The 21438-nt window shown below is 35.3% G+C and overlaps 1 pseudogene; it reads right to left on the reverse strand.

Moving 5' to 3' along the window:
• LOC18441724 (putative amidase At4g34880) overlaps positions 1-20280 on the reverse strand; it is a 40166-nt pseudogene extending 19886 nt beyond the window's left edge.
• Between the last annotated feature and the right edge of the window lie 1158 nt (positions 20281-21438).

A 21438-nucleotide genomic window follows, 5' to 3' on the forward strand; every position in this document is an offset into this window, starting at 1 on the left:
AGTATTAATGACCAAAACAATTTTTATTATTTACCATAATGTAAAAAATAATAAAAAATATATTACAAATCAAATTTTTTTTTTTTTGAGATTTTATATACATTTTCTTTTAATTTTTATTTTTAAAATACCGGCTGATCACCAAAACCACCCGAAACCGAAACCGGCAACGGGCCGGTTCCAATCTAACAGGCCGGTTACCGATTTGATTGTCCGGTTTTTCTAAGAATGGTCCAAAGTACCATGGTATGGGATCTATTAAATTCATAGACAATCACATCCCGCTCATTCATCTTCTATTTATTTTTAAAAAGTTGCGACCTTAAATAATTGAAGTAAGGCTATATTTGTTGGGTGATTACCTTGTGGGGTCCAGCCCCATAAGGTGTGAAAAAAAAAGAAGGGGACCCAATAAAATAAGAAAAAGGTTAGAGAGAGAGAGAGGTTTTTAGAGAGAGAATATAGATGGTGTTTTAAAAGACAAAACAAAATGGGTTGATTTTTGGAGACAACATTTGCAAGACAAGATAGGGTTCTTTAAAGGCTCTTGGAGAGAAGAAAGTGCAAGTTTGTAGCAAGATTTCCATCACCAAATTGGGCCATTTCAGAGGTCTTTTATGTTATGTCTCACGCTCAACACTCAGGTATAAAATCGAAACCGTTGGTGCGCTCTTTGGTTGTATCTCCAAGCCTTTGGAAGACCATTTTTTTGGAGCTTTTTTTATGAGGGAAGGAGATGATCTTGTTGGTGCTTGTGAGGCAACTTTGTCTTTTCTCCAAGTTATTGTTGATCTCTCATTTGATTGTAAGCTTCAAGGTTTGGGCAAAAACTTGAGAAGAAACTATATTATAACCCGTATTTGATTTTAGTAGATTCCTCTCTTGGATTTGCCCCGTGGTTTTTCCCTTCACATTGAAGGGCTTTCCACGTTAAACCTAATATTGTGATTGTGCTTATGTTGTGCTTGGTGGAACTTTCCTTTTTGTGATTTGTGATTTCTATTTTCTTGGTACTTAGCAAGCTGTAATTTTTTTGGTATTTGCACAAACATACATTGTGGGATGTTTTTGCCTTTAATTCACACATAGAAGGAAAGAGCATTGTTTCCCAACAATATTTACCTCTAACTATAAAATCTTAAATTCCAAAAATAGCTCAAATCAAGTAGATCTATAAACAAATGAAAATCTTGAAAATGGATCGTCAAAATAATGTATTTTAAGGTGCACTATTTTTATGACTAGAATTTCTTTTTCAATAATGTTCTAAGATGTACTATTTTTATGATTTGAATTCTTTTTTTTTTTCTTTTTCCTCCATATCTATATATCTCAATGTCTATATGACCAATTAGATGCTCTTCTAACTTGGAAAAACTTTATATAGAGCCGAGGCTCTAAACAATCAAATTGGCCTCGACCTCAAAAAATTCACTAGAAGAGGTTGTTTTTATGCCCAAATATCTTCAAATTGATCATCTGGACATCAAGATGCATGGACAAGAGAAAAAAATGGATTTCAAGTTTTGGAAATAATGTCTTTTAAAATTCTTTTTTGGACCATCATTTTCAAGATTTTCAAGTTTTCATAGTTCCGTCAATCTACACCATTTTTGAAGCTTTAAACTTTATAAATAAAAATGAAACTATATGTTAAGGCTATCACAAAGAATTTCAGTATTGAAATAGTATTTCTCGATATTATTTAAAGGTCCGCTCTAATTTGATTTTTTTTTTATTATTAGGATTTTAGTTGTGCACCGTAATTCTATATTTTAAAGTGTCAACTTTATATAAATCTTTTTCTTTTCAAAGTAAGTTTTGTAAAATATATATTTTGGGCATTAAAAACGCTGGGAGTCATTTTCTCCTTGACTCGTGGCCGTTCGTTAGATATTCATACTTTGTCTCTTTAAATTTTATTTAGAAAATGGAATCGAAGACGATCCGAAAAGTTTCAAGTCATAGAGATGCCTCTACCTAGGTGTTTTTCATGCCCGACTAAATGTATCTTATGGTCTTATGGGACCTCACGAAACTCTGCCCAACAAGAAACAGGTGCTGATGTCTGAGAATGGTTACGTTCTACCAACTCACGAGTTTGAAACTTTCAACAAGGACACGGTTTCTACGAGTCCACGGACTCATATGTAGAAATGCGGGCCCTTTAATAATTTATTTTTTAAATGTAATTTGATTTAATTTTTAGGGAATATATAATGGGAAAAGCTTATATAGAGTAGATGCTTTAAACAATCAAATTTGAGCCTATCTCAAAAATTTTATTAGAAGAGGATGTTTTGATGTCGAAATATCTTCAAATTGATCATCTCGACATCAAGAAGCATGGACATGTGAAAAAAATGGATTTCAAGTTTTGGAAATAGTGTACATTGTAACACATTTTTGGACCGTCAATTTTCAAGATTTTCAAATTTTCATATATTTGTTGATCTACACTATTATTGAAACTTTAAATTTTATAAAGAAACATAAAAATATATTTTAAGGCTATCACATTGATTTCCATTATTGAAGCCACATTTCTCCACACTATTTGAAGGTAGGCTCTAATTTGATTGTTTAGACCCTAGGCTCTATACAAACCACACTCATGTATAATCATGGATATTATTAATATGTAAAAATAAATAAATTTAAAAAATTAAAAATGATTTTTTATAGAGAAAATATTAGAACCATTAATTTTTATTTTTTCTTTGGAGGACTATAGTTTTGGTGGACGGTGTAGATCTTCGAGTGCGCATAGCAACAGTTGCGGGCTTGGAAGCACCAAACAATTTTCCTTTAAACAATGACTTTGAAAACTGTGACAGAACGTAAAACTAGTATTAGACGCCACATGGTAGAAACTTAAGGGTTAAGTTATTTCAGTTCCATTTGGACATCAAACGAGGATTTGTACCCACTCCGCCTCCATGTTTGACTCGTGACCAGGTCTATTTGACGAGACAATTAGATTAAGGTTTTAAGAACTAAAAAAAAGCTTTTTTTACTTAATTATTTATAATTAAATTAGAAAATTGGGTACGGTTTCTATAAGGTTGCAATTTTAAACAACTCAATTAAGACACATCTTAAAATTTTATTATAATTTTATTTTAACAAATTCTTATTATTATCTTAAAATCTATTTTTATACATAATTAAAAAAATTTAAATTTAAAAAATGGTTAAAATCAAGTAGATCTATAAATATATGAAAATCTTGAAAATAGACGGTCTAGATAATCTGTTGCAAAATGCATTATTTCTGAGACTCAATTTTTCTTATTTTTTTATTTTTTTTAATATTTATACATCTCAATGTCGAGATGATCGATTAGAGGGTTTTTTCAACGTTAAAACAATATTTTCGACAGATTTTTGAGGTGCATATGTGATTCTACATTTTAGGGTTACAACCTTATATAAACTTTTCCCTTAAGAAATTGCTTATAAAGAGATCATTTATCTTTATCTTTAAGGAGATCACAACTATTGTTAGTCATTATATGTCAAATTGGAGGGCTTCGAGTGAATCACAAAGTTCGAAACTTCTTTTTCGAAAAATTTGTGTCTATTCACTAAGATTCCTACAACCATCGTTAAAATCTAAAGGACAAAAGTGATTGTAATATTTTTGTACAAAAAGTAAATGATAGCTATGCATACTTCCCCATGAAAGAAACGGAAATTGTCCTTAACTTGGTGTTTTGCTTCTGGAGCTAAATGGTCACTTTAGTTGGAGAGGGAAATGAGTTAGAGAGCGAAAAGGCAAAGAATGGAGTTCGAGAAAGTCACAGGTAAAAGACCTGGTTAGATAGAAAGGATCTGGAGAGAGAGAAAAGGATTGAAACTTAATCATCATTTTCTAAAAAAATACACTTATAAATATATCATTTATATTTAAATTGAATGTTTGAAAGAGGTTTTAATTATTATTTTTTTTCTTTGAATTATGATATCTTTTTTTTACAATTTTTAGGGTAAATGTTTTTTGAATATTTTAATATCATAATATTAAAATTTATAGGGGGTATTATTTTTATTTTTATTATAATATTATAATTAATAATTATATATTGATAACCAAATCTTGTATTTTATTTATTAATTTATTTATATTATAAATTTTGTAATGTGTTATTTTTTCTTATTGTTGTAAATAAGATTTTTTGAATTCAATGATATTATAAGACATTGTAGATTTGTTCTTATTTTAAAATAATGTCTTATTTTTTTAATTCGGTCACACCCAGTGTTTAAAAAATCAACAATCCGTGATGTAATGTTACTATTTTTTTTTTACAGTTGTCAATAATATATTTTAAATTAGATGATATTATAAGATACTTCATCCATGATAATTCTATGATTCTTTTTTTTTGTGATGTAAATTTAAACCATCGGTTCTTGTAATACGGTCCGAGTCTTTTATGATTCTATACAATTTATTTCAATGTTTTCATGGATAATTCACGTATTATGCGTTTACTTCCTTCTTTGTTCATTTGTCTTAAAAATCTCTAATATGTTTTTTATTAATTATAATTAAATACAAGAGAATATCTTTTGGAGAATAAATAGGAGCGAGAAAAAAATTATGAAAACTTTAAGCAAGGCTTTTATATGCGTGATTGTTCATACCAAAAGTACGACCTTCTTTTAGAGAATATGGAACTTAGAAAAGAATTCAAAAAAGTAATAGGAAATATTAAATGGGATTGTATACGATGAGATCATTTATCTTTTATATAAGGTGGTCACAATTACTTAAAACCATCCGATGTGAAATTTGATGGCTTGGATATGTTACAAAGTTCGAAAAAATTTCTTTTGAAGTTTGAGCTTGGTCAATTGAATAATTGCAGCGACCCAATTTCACATCCAAAAGTCAAGATTGAAGTGACCATCTTGTATCAAAAGTAAATCTTCTCATTCTATAATTTCCCATATTAATTTGCTATAAAGAAAATGATGACTTGAATTTAAAAAAAATTTAATTAAATAAATTTTTTAAAAATAGTATTTTTATTTTTTTGGGTAATTCAGTGGGAAAGACAGACTCCTACCCTTTTCTTTTCTAGTAAATTAGGATTTAGCTTTTTTGAAGGTGTTAGTTGGGTGGTATTATTGATGGGAACGATAACCACAAAGTGGCTAGGATACTATCTATTTACTTCCTCGAGTAAAATCTTTACTAGGATTAATCTAAGGATCCAAAACTTTAGGATATAACTTCTTCAACTGATAGATTAACCTCAATAAGGAAAGTTGCTGATTGCACCTTCTACGTAATTGAAAAAAATAATGTCTCAAGATTTAATAGAGACCGTCCAGTTTTTAGAGGGTGAGATCGAGTGTTAAAAAGCCTAATTTTTTTTATTTTTATTTTTTATTTTTTATTTTTTATTTTTTATTTTTAAGAATAATCATCTAGTGATTATTAGATAGTTCCCATAATTTCAAATTGAAAAAATCCTCCAAAGTAGGTCTTCTAACCAAGGGAATAAATATATACAATGCCCTTGAAAGAGTATATTTCATGTACCCATAAACAAAATAGGAATTTTGAACCTGCTATTTTGGGTTAGAAAATACCGATTTAATGAAAATATTTGTATTTTTTTTTAAAACAACACAAGATTGTTAGAGATTCCTTTCCATATAAAGAGAACATAATAATACCGATAATTAGTATCCGGATCCTCGATGCTATGCAATATAGGAAACAAATTTCGTAATAATGGTACCTAATCCTCTGTATATAAGAGATGGCTGTTAACCTTGAGTTTCAACAAGAGTCAGAGTTATGTGATTGTTCATTGGTTGATAAGTTTTGCTAGCATGCTGAGTCTTTCTACACTCATTTGCTTTTCCCTACTGGCCTTCTGGTAACTTCCTATCTTTCCTCATTCACTGCAATGCACTAACAACTCTCTCTATAACTCGAGATACTGGGCTTCTGGTAACTTCCTATTGCACTAATAACTCTCTCTTTCGAATATTTGTATTTACATTAAACTCAATGTATTTATAGCCTTCTTGCCTATAACTCGAGATACTGGGCTTCTGCTAACTTCCTATCTTCCTCATTTACTGCAATGCACTAACAACTCACTCTCTCTATCTCTCTCTTTCGAATATTTGTTAATGCACTAACTACTCTCTCTCTTTCGAATATATTTGTATTTAAATTGAGACTCAATGTACCTACTAACAACTCTCTCTTTCGAATATTTGTATTTACATTGACACTCAATGTACTCAAAGCCTCAAGACCTTAACTAGTGGTTTAATTAAAATCGAGACTTTTACATTATACTTATAGCGATTCAGAATCGGGTGATCTGGTTTGAGAATCGGTGATACCGTTCCGGATCCATCCAACCAGCTTATTCATGTGCCTCCTGCTCTCCACCCGCCATGGGACCCACTAGCTCATGCACCACATGCACGTAGGGTTTTATTAAATGTACTTGCTCAATCCTATATCTTCGATGTGGGATTGTTTTGCTTCTTTAAAGACGAAAACTACCATATGGCATATTAAAGGGCATAAACGCACCACATAAGTGGTGAAAAAGAGTGTGTACCTGCATAATCATAATGTACTTATAGAGACACCTATTTTTCATATTTTAATTTTCTTGCTTATTCATGATTTTGAATTCTGTGCACCTATGACATAAAGTTAGGGAGAGAGAATGTGTGTAGAATCTACTAGAAAGTACATGACAAATCCTTCCCTACTCTCTCTCAGTTCTCCAAGAAACTCGCTCTTTAAAGTTTCACAGTGTGATTTATGTATAGATTTTAAATTTTTTTCTAAAATACGAAATGTTTCATTTATAGGCAGAAATTACAAAGAAGGTCAGTCAAAACTTTTTCTTTTTTGGTCCAAATTTCTCCTTGACTAGTAGATGGAATCCTCCGTCCAAATTTCCATTATTTTATTATTTTTTTTTTTAGTTGGGCAATTCTCCAAGCTTTAGGGCAGTCTAATGAAAAAGCTAAAAACAAATTAAATTAAATTTCAGTTTTAGAATTTTGGATTGAGGGGCAATTTTGAAAAAAAAAAAAAAAAAAAAACACAATTTGCCCGACATTTGTTGTAATTTCCACTATAAATGGAGCATTTTGTATTTTAGAAAAAACTTTATCGTATTTAAGGAAAATTTTTTATGGTCCCTACGTAAATCTCTAAGTCTTAACCCAACAATCCTTACATTCATTAGTTTTATTTGTTTTTGGGTGATTCAGTGGGGAAGACCCCTACTAGATTAGAGAGTTACATTTTTTTAAGGTTAGCAATGCATACCAAGATGTGGTAACAGGATGTGGGGATGCTACCACCATGACTACAGCCCCTTTCCTATATTCATTAGTTTATGTATCGACAAAGAGAGTTGTAGGTGCATGAGAGAGAGAGAGAGTCTCACTTGCAAACCCTGGCTAAGGTACCATGAGTAGCAGTTTGTTTGGTTTTTCTCAGTTCTCGGACAGGCGAAAGTGCTATCAATGGCAAAAAGAGCCTGGACAATGGTGAGCTATGGTTGAAGAACCTGAAAATAATTTCTTCCTAAAGTTACGGCAGCGGAGTGGGTTCAAAGCTTGGTGTTGGCTTTGGAATCAAACTTGGCGATGTGCCCAGTGGTACTAGCCCGATCGGGAACCACCATGGTGAGGGCAGCCCACCCTCTGTTTCAGTCCTAGAGGGCCGCATGCTCGGTGATGTTCCCAATGGTCCTTACCCAACCAATGGTGGGGGAAGACCACCCTCCCTCCCAAAGGACCCCATTCTCCGTGAGCTGCCCGGCGGCCCCAAACCTTTGCACCATAAGTGAACACTTCCTATCATCGAACCCCATAAATCCCGTAGCCCTTACAATACTGCAAAAATTTGGAGCCCCTAAGTGATTTTCTTCTCTCTCTCTCTGATGGTAGTCTTCCTAGTATGCTTGGAGAATATATAGTTTCCTCCATATTATGTTGTGTATGTAGCCTTCGTCCTTATTATGTTGTGTATGAATCATCATATGCTTACTTCTTTGGGACAATTTATATTAAACTTATAAAGCTATGAAATCATCTTCATTTGACTGTATTCTTTATTTGGGACAATTTATATTAAACTTATAAAGCTATGGAGTCATCTTCATTTGACTGTATTCTCGAGAAGGAGATTCAATCCTTCCTGTATCGCAATTTTGAGGCTATTATAATTGTTGGTAGTTATAGAAACCGGAAACTTTACAAGATAGGAAACTTAATATTTGGTCTAGGCTCTAAACAATCAAATTAGAGCCCATCTTCAAATAGTGTCGAGAAATATGGTTTGAATACTGGAAATTTTTGTAATAGCATTAAAATATATTTTCATCTTTAATTATAAAATTTAAAGATTTAAAAATAGTGTAGATTGAGCAAATATATGAAAACTTGAAAATTAATGGTAAAAAAAGGCATTACAAGATGCACTAATTCCAAAACATGAAATTCATTTTTGTTCTCATGCCCATCCATCTTGATGTTGAGATGATCAATTTGATGATATTTGAGTATCAAAACAACTTCTTCTAGTGAAATTTTTGAGGTAGACCCTAATTTGATTGTTTAGAGCCAAGGCTCTACATAAACTTTTCCCATAATTATAAGGCTATTGAGTCACCCTTATTTTGGTGTATTTTCGTTTAGGAGATGCAAATATGCAATCCATATAATACTGTAATTTTGAGGCCATTTATACTTATAAAGAGTGATGTTTGTTTGGGGCAGTGGCAACCAAAGTTAGCAAGTCGGGAGATAATAAAATATCGGTAATAAGTCGATTTTATTTCAAATAGTCTGAGGAAAAAATCAGGTAAAAAATACATATTGCTAAAAAAATAAAGTTTCGGATTTAGTTAAAAAAAAATGTAGCGGAAAAATCGGATATGTAAAGACGATAAAACATAGGATTGTGATTTGCAGCTATTGTATATATATATATATATACTTAAGCCACTAAACAATAATTTTATAGCTTTACTAGTATCATTAAAATAAGGAAAAATATTTAATGAGACCATTTACCTTTGGTACAAGGTGGTCACAATTGATCTTGACCATTGGATGTGATATTAGGTAGCTATAATTATTTTATTGATCACGGTCAAAGTCTAAAAGAAATTTTCTTGAACTTTGTAAAACTTCCAGGATACTAGATTTAATATTAGAAGGCTGTAAGTAATTGTGACCTTCATGTATGAACGGTAAAAAGTCTCATTGTTTATAATCCCTCAAAATAATGCTGAACAATTTTTTGTTGAAACTTTAAATAAATCCAACAATAATACATACTTTGTTGTCACAACACAAAACATATCGTAGATCTATTGCGAGCACAAGATGAAACAACAACAACAATACTAAACACAATAATTGTGAACCACGCTATAGGACTATTTCTCAAAAAAAATAGTTGTTCATCCAAAATGCAAAAAAAAAAAAAAAAAAAATGAAATTAAGCAAAATTCTTTATGCATAAAAACTACACAAAATGCTCAAGAAAATTTAAATATCACACTAAATAGCTACCACCTAAATCTTTAGTATCATAGAATATCTCTCTTGCTCTTTACAAGGAAGCCATAATTTTTTTTAAAAAAAAATAGATTTTTCATTAGGCTGCTCTTCTTCTAATTTTTCCTATTATTTTAAGGTATAAGATTCTTTTAAGGGTGCGGTTTGTATAGAGCCTAGGCTCTAAACAATCAAATTGGGGCCTTCCTTCAAATAGTGCCGAGAAATGTTGTTTCATTACTTGAAATCTTTATGATAGCCTTAAAATATATTTTCATCTTTATTTATAAATTTTAGAGCTTCAAATAGTGTAGATCGACAAATCTATGAAAACTTAAAAATATCGAAAAGTGACTATCCAAAAATGCATTACAAAATACACTATTTTCAAAACTTAAATCCATTTCTTTCCATGTCCATGCATCTTGATGTCGAGATGATCAATTTGAGGATATTTGGGCATCAAAACAACCTCTTCTAGCAAAATTTTTGAGGTAGGCTCTAATTTAATTGTTTAGAGCCTCGGCTCTAAGTAAACTTTTCCCTTTTCCCTTGTTTTAATTTTTTTTTTTTTGAGGAATACATTGCTTGTATTTTTTGTATATTTTTTCTAAGAAAACTTATTGGTAAAATTTTTGAAGGAATTTTTTGTTAAATAAAGATTCTTAATTTACTTCCACTGTTAATGTATTTATCTTTAAATCAAAATTTAGTAAAATTAAGTTAATGAAGAAATAAGGTTATAGGGAAGAAGTTTTTTTGAAAATATTTTTTGAAAAAAAATAAAATTTAGAGTTAAATTGGTTCCATTAGAAAGTCACATTTTTTTTAAGTTCTTTTGAAAAATTTTGAGTTCTAAACATATTTCAAAAACTTTGAGATTTTATGAAAAAATCATGTTTTAATCGGAGACTTGCTAACTATGGTTGGAACTCTCGAGATGATGAATTTAATTGTTTTCTGGCCCTGGAGTATCAATTTATGACAAGATTTGAGTCATGGCTTCACAAAGAATATTTCTTATTCATTTTTGGGAAAATTACGAATGAGGTACATTTCAACGTGTCTCCTCCAAAAAAAATCCATCTGATGATTTTGTGTTCTAAAAAACAATGCAGATTCGCATGAGAGAAACTAAAAAAAGGGATTGTATACTATAATGTGAAATTATAGTAAGATATGAATATTGTCTCTCCTTCTTTTTGTACTCAGATTAGGAAAGTTATTTACTATGTTAATTATCACATATTGTTTTGTAACTCTATAAATTGACTGTACACATTTTATTATTACAGAAATAAAAAAAACATTTTATTATTACAGAAATACAAAAAATACATATTTCTCACATCGTATGAAAGCAAGGTTTACGGTTCTTTCAATACCACCCTTCTAAAACCGAGTATTTGAATACTGTGAGAAATACCACCCAACCAGAGTCTGAATGTTGGTATCTGAATACCGCCGTCTATATCTGAAACCGTCTGCTCAAAACCACCGTCTGCCCAAACCACCAACTCTCAAAACCGCCTATTGAAACTACCCTTGTTATCTTGATCTGAAACCGTATGCCCGAAACTGCCATCTTCCCAAACCACCTACTCTCAAAACAACCAATTCAAACCACACCCATAACTGCCATTTTAAAACCACACCCAAAACTGCCATTTGGAAAACCTAATATCTGATCCCATAACTACCATTTGTTTCCAGATCCCAAAACCGCCATCTAAAACCACTACGAAATAAGGCCCTAATTCTTCTCTCCACTGCGCAACCAGTGCAAGGAGCCAGCTCTGAGATCTCAATCAAAGCAGCAGAAATCAAAACCTGAGAAGCATATCTCTCAGGTGTTCCGTGTCAACAAAAATGAGAATTATCTCAAATATGGCTTTTCAACTGTCCCATGTAACCCTTTGGCACACTTTCCATATGTGGCCTCTCTCTTTTGTTGAAATTTTAAAAGACATGTACTCACATACTCATGGTGAGATAAACACAAAACTCAACTTTACTCAAATTTACTACACCCTCATGATTACCACACAGCCCACTATATAGATAACTACCCATTACCTAGATAACTATTTATTACATCCACGGTTTTGCATCATCTTTAACAAACGGTCCACTACCTAGATAACTACCCATTACATCCATGCATCATCTTTAATAAATTACCCACTATCTAGCTAACTACCCATTACTTAGATAACTACCCATTACATCCACTTTTTTGCATAATCTTTTACACTTCCCTTGATACAAATTTCATTTTTTTTTTCTTTTAAATCTCTTCTTGTTTCTTCTTATTTCTTCTTCTGCATCTTGCTTTTTTTTCTTCTACTTCTTTTTTTTTTTTGCTTCTTCTTCTTATACTTGCTGCTTCTTGCTTCTTCTTGTTATACTTGCTGCTTCTTGCTTCTTCTTCTTCATTTTGCTTCTTGCTTCTTCTTATTCATTTCTTCTTCTTTTTTCTTTTTTTAAAAAAAAAACACATTTTATTTTTTTTTCATGTCTTCTCATGGCATCATCATGTTTTTTCATGACATGACAAACTAGGACTGTCCAGTTTTTCTAAACACAATTTCTTATTTTATGCCTTTTTATTTGGCACTATTTTTAGTCTTCTTATGGCATCATCATGCCTTTTCGTGACATGACAAACTAGGACTTCAATGTGCTGTTTTTCTAAACACAATTTCTTTTTTATGTATTCTCATTAGGCACCCTCATGCATTTTCATAGCATCATCATGCCTTTTCATAACTTGACAAACTAAGACTTCGATGTCTTGTTTTCATTTTTCAAAAATCAATCATTTTTCCTATGCCTACGCTAGGCATGAATTTCCCATCATGCCTTTCCATGGAAAAACATACCATTTTCATGACTTGACAAACTAAGACTTCGATGTCTTGTTTTCATTTTTCAAAAATCAATCATTTTTCCTATGCCTACGCTAGGCATGAATTTCCCATCATGCCTTTCCATGGAAAAACATACCAAGACTGCAGTGTCCTGTTTTTCTTATTTCCTAAACATCATTTTTCATTTTTTATTTTCCTATGCCTACATAGGTATGGATTTCCCATGAGGACTACTCATGTTCGTCTTTAGAATTTTTTTGTCTTTTCTAAATCTCATTTTCTGAAAATTTTTGCAAAAATATGACATTAAAAGCTCTCCACTTTTCCTTTTTTTTTTTTTTTTCAATTCTTCATCTTCTTTTTCAAGAACATCACAATTTCTTTTCTCTTTTTTTTTTATTGCCAATTTTTTTTTTTTAATCACCCATTTTTTTTAAATTAAGACCCAAACATTGTTTTCATTTTAAATTTTCAATGCTCATAAAAATCTCCTTTAAAAATTGGAATTGATGGTTGAGAAGTCTTTGAGTTGCTATTGTTTGCCATATCGAAAAAAGCACGAAAATAAAAAAATTTTTGACACCTTCCGTTGAGTTTTGTCTCTGTTCTCCTCTCAACGTAATAAATCTCCAGCAATGCCTATCTCTTAGGTAACTTGACTCTCCAATGACTATCTTTGGCAACTTGTGCTCTGAAGGTTATGGGCCCACCACGCTGATCTCTAATGTTTATCTTTTTCACAACCTGGGCTCTCTTCACAACATAATCTCTAATGTTTATCCTTTTTGCATAACTTGCGCTCTGCAAGTCAATGCCTAACTTTTTTTTTCGTTTTGACAACCTCGGCTCTTATACCATGTCAAAATTATAAAAAAACACGTATTCACGTACTCATGGAGAGACAAACACAAAACTCAACTATACTAAAAGTTTCCACACGCTCACATTTCAAATCAAGTAGATCTATAAATAAATGAAAATCTTGGAAATGGAGGGTCCAAATAATGTGTTCCAAGATGTACGATTTTTATAATTTGAATTTGTTTTTTCCAATAATATGTTCTAAGATGTACTATTTTTATGATTTGAAATTTTTACATTTTTATATCTCAATGTTGATATGACCAATTAAATGTTTTTCTAACTTCAAAACAATGTTTTTTTTTCAAGGATTTTAGTTGTGTAACTTAATTCTATATTTTAAGGTGTCAACTTTATATAAACTTTTTTCTTTGTGAAGTTAGTTTTGTGATTGTCCATTGCTTGACAGTTTTGCTAGCATGATGAAGCTTTCTACATTGATAGTATTGCTAGCATGATGAAGCTTTCTACATTCATTTGCTTTTCTCTATTGGGCTTCTGGTAAGTTCCTATCTTCCTCATTCAGTGCAATCTCTCTCTCTCTCGATCTCTCGAATATTTTTATTTACATTGAGACTCTCTCTCTCTCTCTGTACTTGTAGCCTTTCTTTCTTAACACTTGGTGGCAAGAAAGAGACTCCTATTTTTTAGATTTTGGTTTTCTTACTTGTTCATGATATTGAAGTCTGTGCACCATTGACATAGAGATATAGAGAAAGAGAAGAGATAGAGATTGTGTCTTGATTCTACTAGATTGTTCATGACATTTCCTTTCTCTACCCTCTCTCACTTCTTTCCAAGAAACTCGCCCTTTTAACTCTCAGACTGATTTACGTATGGATCCTAAGTTTTTTAGAAAAATACGAAATGTTTCATTTATAGTCAAAGCCTGCTTTATTTTTCTTTTTTCTTTTTTTTTCAAAATTTATCCTTGACTCGAGGATGGAATCCTCGATCAAAATTTTGATTATTTTCTTTTTTAATTTTTTTGTTAGTAGGCCAATGCTCCTCCAAGCTTTAGGGTAGTCTAATGAAATAACTAAAAACAAAATTAAATTTTGGTTTTAGAAATTTTGGATGGAGGGGCAATTTTGAAAAAAAAACAAAAAAACACAAGTTGACCAACATTTGTTGTATTCTACCTATAAATGAAGCATTTTGTATTTTAGAAAAATTTTATAGTCCCTATGCAAATCCCTAAGTAGTCTTAGCACTACAATCCTTACATTCATTAGTTTTTTGTTTTTAGGTAATTCAGTGGGGAAGACAGGTCCCTACGTTTTTTTTTAATAGATTAGAGAGCTATATTTTTCAAGGTGTTAATTGGGGATGTTAGCTGTAGTAATGTATACCACAATGTGGTAACTGGGTGTGGGGATGCTAGCGCCTTGACTAGAGCCCCTTTACAATGTTCATTAGTTTATGTGTTGAGAAGGATGGTTGTACGTGCATGCTAGAGAGAGAGAGTCTCACCTGCAAACCCTAGGATAAGGTACCATGAATAGCAAGCATAACAGCAATATGTTTGTTTGGGTTTTCTCAGTTCTCAAAGAGGCGAAAATGCTTTCAATGGCAAAGAGAGCCAGGACAACGGTGAGCTATAGTTGAAGAATCGAAAGATTACGGCAACGGAGTGGGTTCAAAGCTTGGTGGTGGCTATGGAATCATACTCGGTGATGTGCCCAACGGTCCTAACTCAATCGGAAGCCACCACGTTGGGGGCAGGCCGCGCCCCCTCCCATAGGGTCGCATGCTCCATGATGTTCCCCATGGTCCTTACCCAATCCATCGTCGGGGCAGCCCGCCCTTTGTCCCTGGGGGGCGTATTCTCCATGAGGTGCCCGGCGCCCCGACCCTTTGCACCATAACTGAACTCCGATAATCGAACTCTAGAAATCCCATAGCCCTAACAATACTGTAAAGTTTTGGAGCCCCTGATTGATTTTCTTCTCTCTCTCTGATTGTAGTCTTCCTAGTATGCTACAAGAATTTATAGTTTCCTCCATATTATGTTGTGTATGCAGTCTTCCTCGGTATTATGTTGTGTATGATTCATCATATGCTTACATTTTTGAGACAATTAATATTAAACTTATAAAGCTACGAATTCATCATCATTTGACTATATTCTCGAGAAGGAGATTCAATACTTCCAGTATTGCAATTTTGAGGCAGTTATAATTGTTGGCGGTTATAGAAACCAGAAACTTAGCATCTTGTAATATACAAGATAGGAAACTAATTATCTCGTTTCCATAACCGTCAACAATAACTATAGTGAGATCATTTTCCAATATTGTAAGTACTATGGGATTTATGGGGTTCGATGAGACGAGTATTCCGGTGATGGTCCAAAGCGTTGGGACCGGTGGGCAAAAATCTGAGAACTCTGTTGATCTGAGAACTAGGGAGAGGGGGGTCTACCCCCACCATGGTGATTCCCAATTGGGTTACAACCACAGGGCACATCATGGAGGTTACGGCCCTCCAGGGCAGAGGATGGGTTACCTCAACCATGGTGGTTCCCAATTGGGTTAGGACCGTTGGGTAAATCATGGAGCATGCGGCCGTTTGGGACAGAGGGCTGGCTTCCACCACCATTGTGGTTCCCAAATGGGTTAGGGCCGCTGGGCACATCAAGAAGCATACGGCTCTCCGAGACAGAGGGCAGGTTTCCCCCACCATTGTAGTTCCCGATTGGGTTAGGGCCGCTGGGCACATCATGGAGCATACAGCCCTTCAGTGCTGAGGGAGGGTTTCCCCCACCATTGTGGTTCCCAATTGGGTTAGGGCCGCCGAGCACATCATGAAGCATACGGCGCTCCGAGACAGAGGGCGGGTTTCCGCCACCATTGTGGTTCCTGATTAGGTTACGGCTGCTGGGCACATCATGGAGCATAAGGCCCATTAATGCGGAGGGCAGGCTGCCACACCATTGTGGTTCCTGATTGGGTTAGGGTTGCTGGGCACATCATGGAGCATATGGCCCTTCAGTGCGGAGGGCGGGCTTCCCCCACCATTGTGGTTCCCGATTGGGTTAGGGCCGCTGGGTACATCATGAAGCGTACGGTCCTATAAGACAGAGGCTAGGTTTTCCCCACCATTGTGGTTCCCGATAGGGTTAGGGCTGCTGGGCACATCATGGAGCATATGGCCCTCGAGTGCTGAGGGCGAGTTTCCCCCACCATTGCGGTTCCCCATTGGGTTAGGGCCGCTGGGTACATCATGAAGCATACGGCCCTTCGAGACAGAGGGCGGCTTTCCCTCACTATTGTGGTTCCCGATTGGGTTAGGGCCGTGTGGCACATCATGGAGCATACGGCCCTTTAGTGTTGAGGGCGGGCTTCCCCCACTGTTATGGTTTCCGATTGGGTTAGGGACGTTGGGCACATCATGGAGCATATGGCCATTCGGGGCAGAGGTCGAGCTTCCCCCACCATTGCGGCTACCTATTGGGTCAGGGCTGTTAGGCACATCATGGTGCATACGGCCCTTCAAGCGGGCTTCCCCCGCTGTTGTCCTTTTCGATTGAGTAAAGGTCATTGTGCACATCATGGAGCATACGGCCCTTCAGAGCAGAGGTCGAGCTTCCCCCACCATTGTGGTTTCTGATTGGGTTAGGGCCGCTGAGTACATCATGGAGCATACGTCCATTTGAGCCAGCGGTCGAGCTTCCACCACCATTGTGGTTACCGATTGGGCTAGGGCCGCTATGGACATCATGGAGCATACGGTCCTTCAGGGTAGAAGACGGGCTTCCTCCACTGTTGTGCTTCGCGATTGTGTTAGGACCGCTGGGCACATCATGGGGCATATGGCCCTTCAAGGCAGAGGTCGAGCTTCCCCCACCATTGTGGTTGCCGATTGGGTTAGGGCCACTGGGCACATCATAAAGCATACAACCATTTGGGGCAGAGGTCGAGCTTACCCCACTATTGTGGTTCTCGATTGGGTTCGGGCCGCTTGGCACATCATGGAGCATACGGTCCTTCTGGGCGTAGGTCGACCTTCTCCCACCATTGTGATTAACGATTGGGTTAGGGTCGTTGGGTATTTCATAGAGCATACGGCCATTTGGGGTAGAGGTCGAGCTTCCCCTACTATTGTGGTTCCCAATTGGGTTAAGGCTGCTAGGCACATCCTGGAGCTTGCGGCCCTCCATGACAGAGGGCGGGCTACCCTTACCATGGTGGTTTCCGATTGGGTTAGGACCACTGGGCACATCATGGAGCTTGCCGCCCTTTGATATAGAGGGCAGGCTACCCTCACCATTGTGGTTCCCGATTGGGTTAGCCACTCCGAATCCACTCCGCTGCCAATATTCGCTGAAGAAATTAGCTTCATGTTCTTAAATCTCAGCTCGCATTTGTTCATGCTAGCATTTCTCAAGGTAGTCCCCTCTCCAAGTACTGAAAATCAAAATTGAAACAAATTACTATATTTGACTCTTTATTCATGCTAACTTAACCTTGCAAGTGAGACACTCTCATGCATGCATGCTATCTATGTCAGGATGTAAAAGATTACATCCGTACCATATTTAAATGCGGATAATAGGGTCACATATAATTTTATTTAAAACTATAAAATTGTACCAACCTATATATATTATAAAATAAAGTGGTCCGGACATAATTTTTTCAAAAGTAAAAAGGAAAAAGAATAAATATAAGAGCGTATTGTAGCAATCAAAAGTTTTAAACAATGAGGGTGACAGCAAGTGAAAGACAAGAGACAATGGGAATGTCATAGGCATTGTAATAGACAATCTCTTTCCCGCTCTGTTTCTCTCTCTTTCATGGGAGACACACAAGTAAGAAAACTAAAAAATATATAAGTCTTCGTATATAGTGAGAAAGAGAGCCTCAATCTTAAGAACAACTGAAAAGATTGGACTCAAGGCATACATAGTCAAAATAGTAGGTACCACATCGTGACATTTTGAGTTCTATGTCTACCACGGGTAGTAGCCCTTCCCCATCTACTCAAAAATAAATAAAAGTAAAATGAATGAGCAAAAATTGTTCCATAGAGAGATTCTTAGAAAAAAAGAAAAAAGGAGAAAAAGAGGGAGAAAGAGGTGGTACATTCATTGCAGGGAATGAGGAAGACAAGAACTTACCAGAAACACAGTGAAGGACAAAGAAAATCAGTGCAGAAACTGTAGAGAGCTTCATCATGCAAACAAAACTCTTTAAGAAATGGACAATCTCAAAACTATGACTTTGCTGGTTCTCAAAGTTAATACCCATTTTTATAGAGAATTAGGAGCAAATATTTGCATAAAATCGAGCATGCGGATGATGTATTTAGATAAAATCGTGGTTTCTGTAATCGAGGATGAGTCTCTCAAAATATGATGATCCAATCTTTGTGTTGTTTCCAAAAAATACGAAAATATCTTCATAACATGGGTACTTCCTAGAAATTTAAAATACTTTATGAGATAACAAGTTGAAAATTTCAACTTTCAAATTTTCATGACATTAGCCATGAAAATGTTTTGATAGGGCTGCAGCCCTAATAAAATAAGTAAAGCCTCACCCTAAAACTCACAGAAGATTACAACTGTTGCGTTAGAAACCTTCAAATTAATCATCGTCCTTGACCATTACAGTTGTGAAAAAAATTAGGACTCCAAGCTCTAACAATGATGTTTATTATAAAAATATTTGTCCATTTCGTCGAAAAAATGAGTATTAATAGATAGCAAGATCTGTACTATTTTTTTAGCTTCAAAATTTCATAGTCAGCTTAAAAATTGAATTTAGAGCCATCATGAAGATTTATGATGCCCAAAGTGCTTTCTGAATGAAGATATGAGATGAGGCTTCACTTTATTTTCGCAAAGCCGGGCGTTACTGAAAATGCATTCCATATTTCAAGCTCACCTAGACCAAGGTACTCGGACCTTGGTTGAAGCTAATTACTCGGCCAAGCCATAGTAGACACGAACGAGTTATTTACGCTATTAGAAACATAAAATTCAAATAAACAGTAAAAAATTAGATAAATTAAAAAAATAAATAGAAATCATTGGAAAACTAATTGCATGTTTGTTCCAAGAAACCATGCTAGAAAGCCAAAGTGAGCATAGAAGACAAAAATAATCCCGAATAAGGTAGAATATTAACAAATGCAAAGGAACCATTTAAAAACAAACTTAAAAAGGGAAAGTACCCGTCCACATGAAGTGGACAGACCCTTCCAATGGTTAAGATCTCGTATGGTCATATCCAATGACCAAAAGTTAGTCTCACATTTTATTTTTTTTATTTAAATAAAACATTTATTTGAATTTTTTAGTGTATGCGTATTTTTACAAAGCTTACTCCTAAAAGAAGGCATAAATTGCATGTATTTTTTGATTAGGACTCGACTGGGTACGGCAATCGGACTCGCGGTTAATGATCCTAGCAAGTCTAATACGTGAGGAGATTTCCAAACCATTTGCTCTAAATAAAGGATTCATTCATTACCTGAGGTTGACTCCACCCATTAGGGGCCTTAAACGTCCTAAAAAGTGCCCATTCACTAGGGCTTGCCTTCCCCAGAACGATAACACCCGCCCTCCTCAGCCTCCTGACCACGCTCGCATCTCGTGGCACTACCAAACCGAGCCAAGCAACGCATATGATCCAGCCGTGGTATTAAGCTGGTCTCGTGTCGCTATGTTACCCTTTAACAACACCGGTATCCCATGTAACCCTTTGGCGCACTCTCCATGTGCGGCCTCTCTCTCTTTGTCAGCCCTGTCCGCCTGGTCCAATGCATCCGAGTTCACCTCGAGCGCTGCACATAGAAGCAGGTTGAGCGCGTTAATTTCTCGGAGATAGAACTCGACAAGGTCTCTTGATGTGAGCTCCTTGCGCTTGAAGGCTTCTTGAATTTGGTTCACTGTGGCTTCCTTGATCGCAAAGGCAAAAGAGGGAGAGATAACAAGCAAGAGGGGCAAAGTAATCTGGTTTGAGCAAGTACCCATTGTTTGTGGACCGTCAGTGTACGTTGCAATATTTTATACACTAGCGGATGGTCCTCCTACTATGGTCCAGCGTGGTGTCATTTTCAGGTCTGGCCTTCTTTGTAGATGGACGGTGGATATTGGACTGGAGAGGGAGTTTCTCACTGTTGATCTACAATAGGCCATTGGAGGAGTGGCTAGATCACAAACACTAGCCAATATATGAGGGTTTGACGACGAGATTCTTTTCAAATATTATTATTATTATTATTTATTTTATTTTTAAGTATGTAAGTAGGGATAATAGGCCCTAGTTGTTTTTTAATTAGTTAGTGGTTTTTGAAGCTACGAGTAAAAGCCACAACGTGCAACTGAGATATGGGGTGTACTACCCCCACGAGCTCCGCTCCTCTCCCTCCTCTAAGACTTCCTCTCTACTCTATACCATGGTTTGGGAGTGGAATTCTTATACTGCCATGGCATGCATATATTTAGCTTGAAGGAGGTTGTATGCCATGGTTTAAAACGAGATTCTCTATTAAGTCTTTTTCTCTTTTTGGGTAATTGAATAAGGAAGACGGCCCCTACTGATTTAAATTAGTTAGTAGTTTTTGAAGATGCCAGTTTGCATGAAATCCACCATTTTAAAATTAGTTAGTAGTTTTAAGTGAGAATGAAAGCCACAACGTATAATGGCAGTATAGGGTATACTACCACTAAAGAATATCCCCCTCTATTTCTTTTCTCTTTTTCTATGTATTGAAGCGAGTTTTGCCATTTTTGGACTTCCGAACTGCTCTGTTCCCTATTTTGAACAGCTCAAAACTAGCCGATTCTTTTATTTTATCCCTTTAGATTCAATTGGAAATTTCTTTTATGTGTATTAATATCTTGGGCTGGAATTTTCATATATTTATTGGTTTACGGCTGACTTTAGTAGAAAACACAGTTACCAGCGTGATATCCTACATTGGCTAAAGGGCTTGCTGCCGTAAACCGAAACCATAGGGCCAGTCAGTCCTAATCACTTCCCCAGAATTATCCTAGACCTAAAACGTAATTTTGTTCCCATCCAAGGACTCCCTTCCTAGTTTGAACTATAGTTACCGGGGGCGGGAACAACTCCCGGTTTAGAGAGCGGGAACAACTCCTGCTTTAGGGACTGGAGCGTCAGATTGA

The sequence above is a fragment of the Amborella trichopoda genome, chromosome 9 (assembly GCF_054954075.1).
Source record: "Amborella trichopoda isolate Santa Cruz 75 chromosome 9, AtrichopodaSantaCruz75HAP2 v2.0, whole genome shotgun sequence".
Lineage (NCBI taxonomy): Eukaryota > Viridiplantae > Streptophyta > Magnoliopsida > Amborellales > Amborellaceae > Amborella > Amborella trichopoda.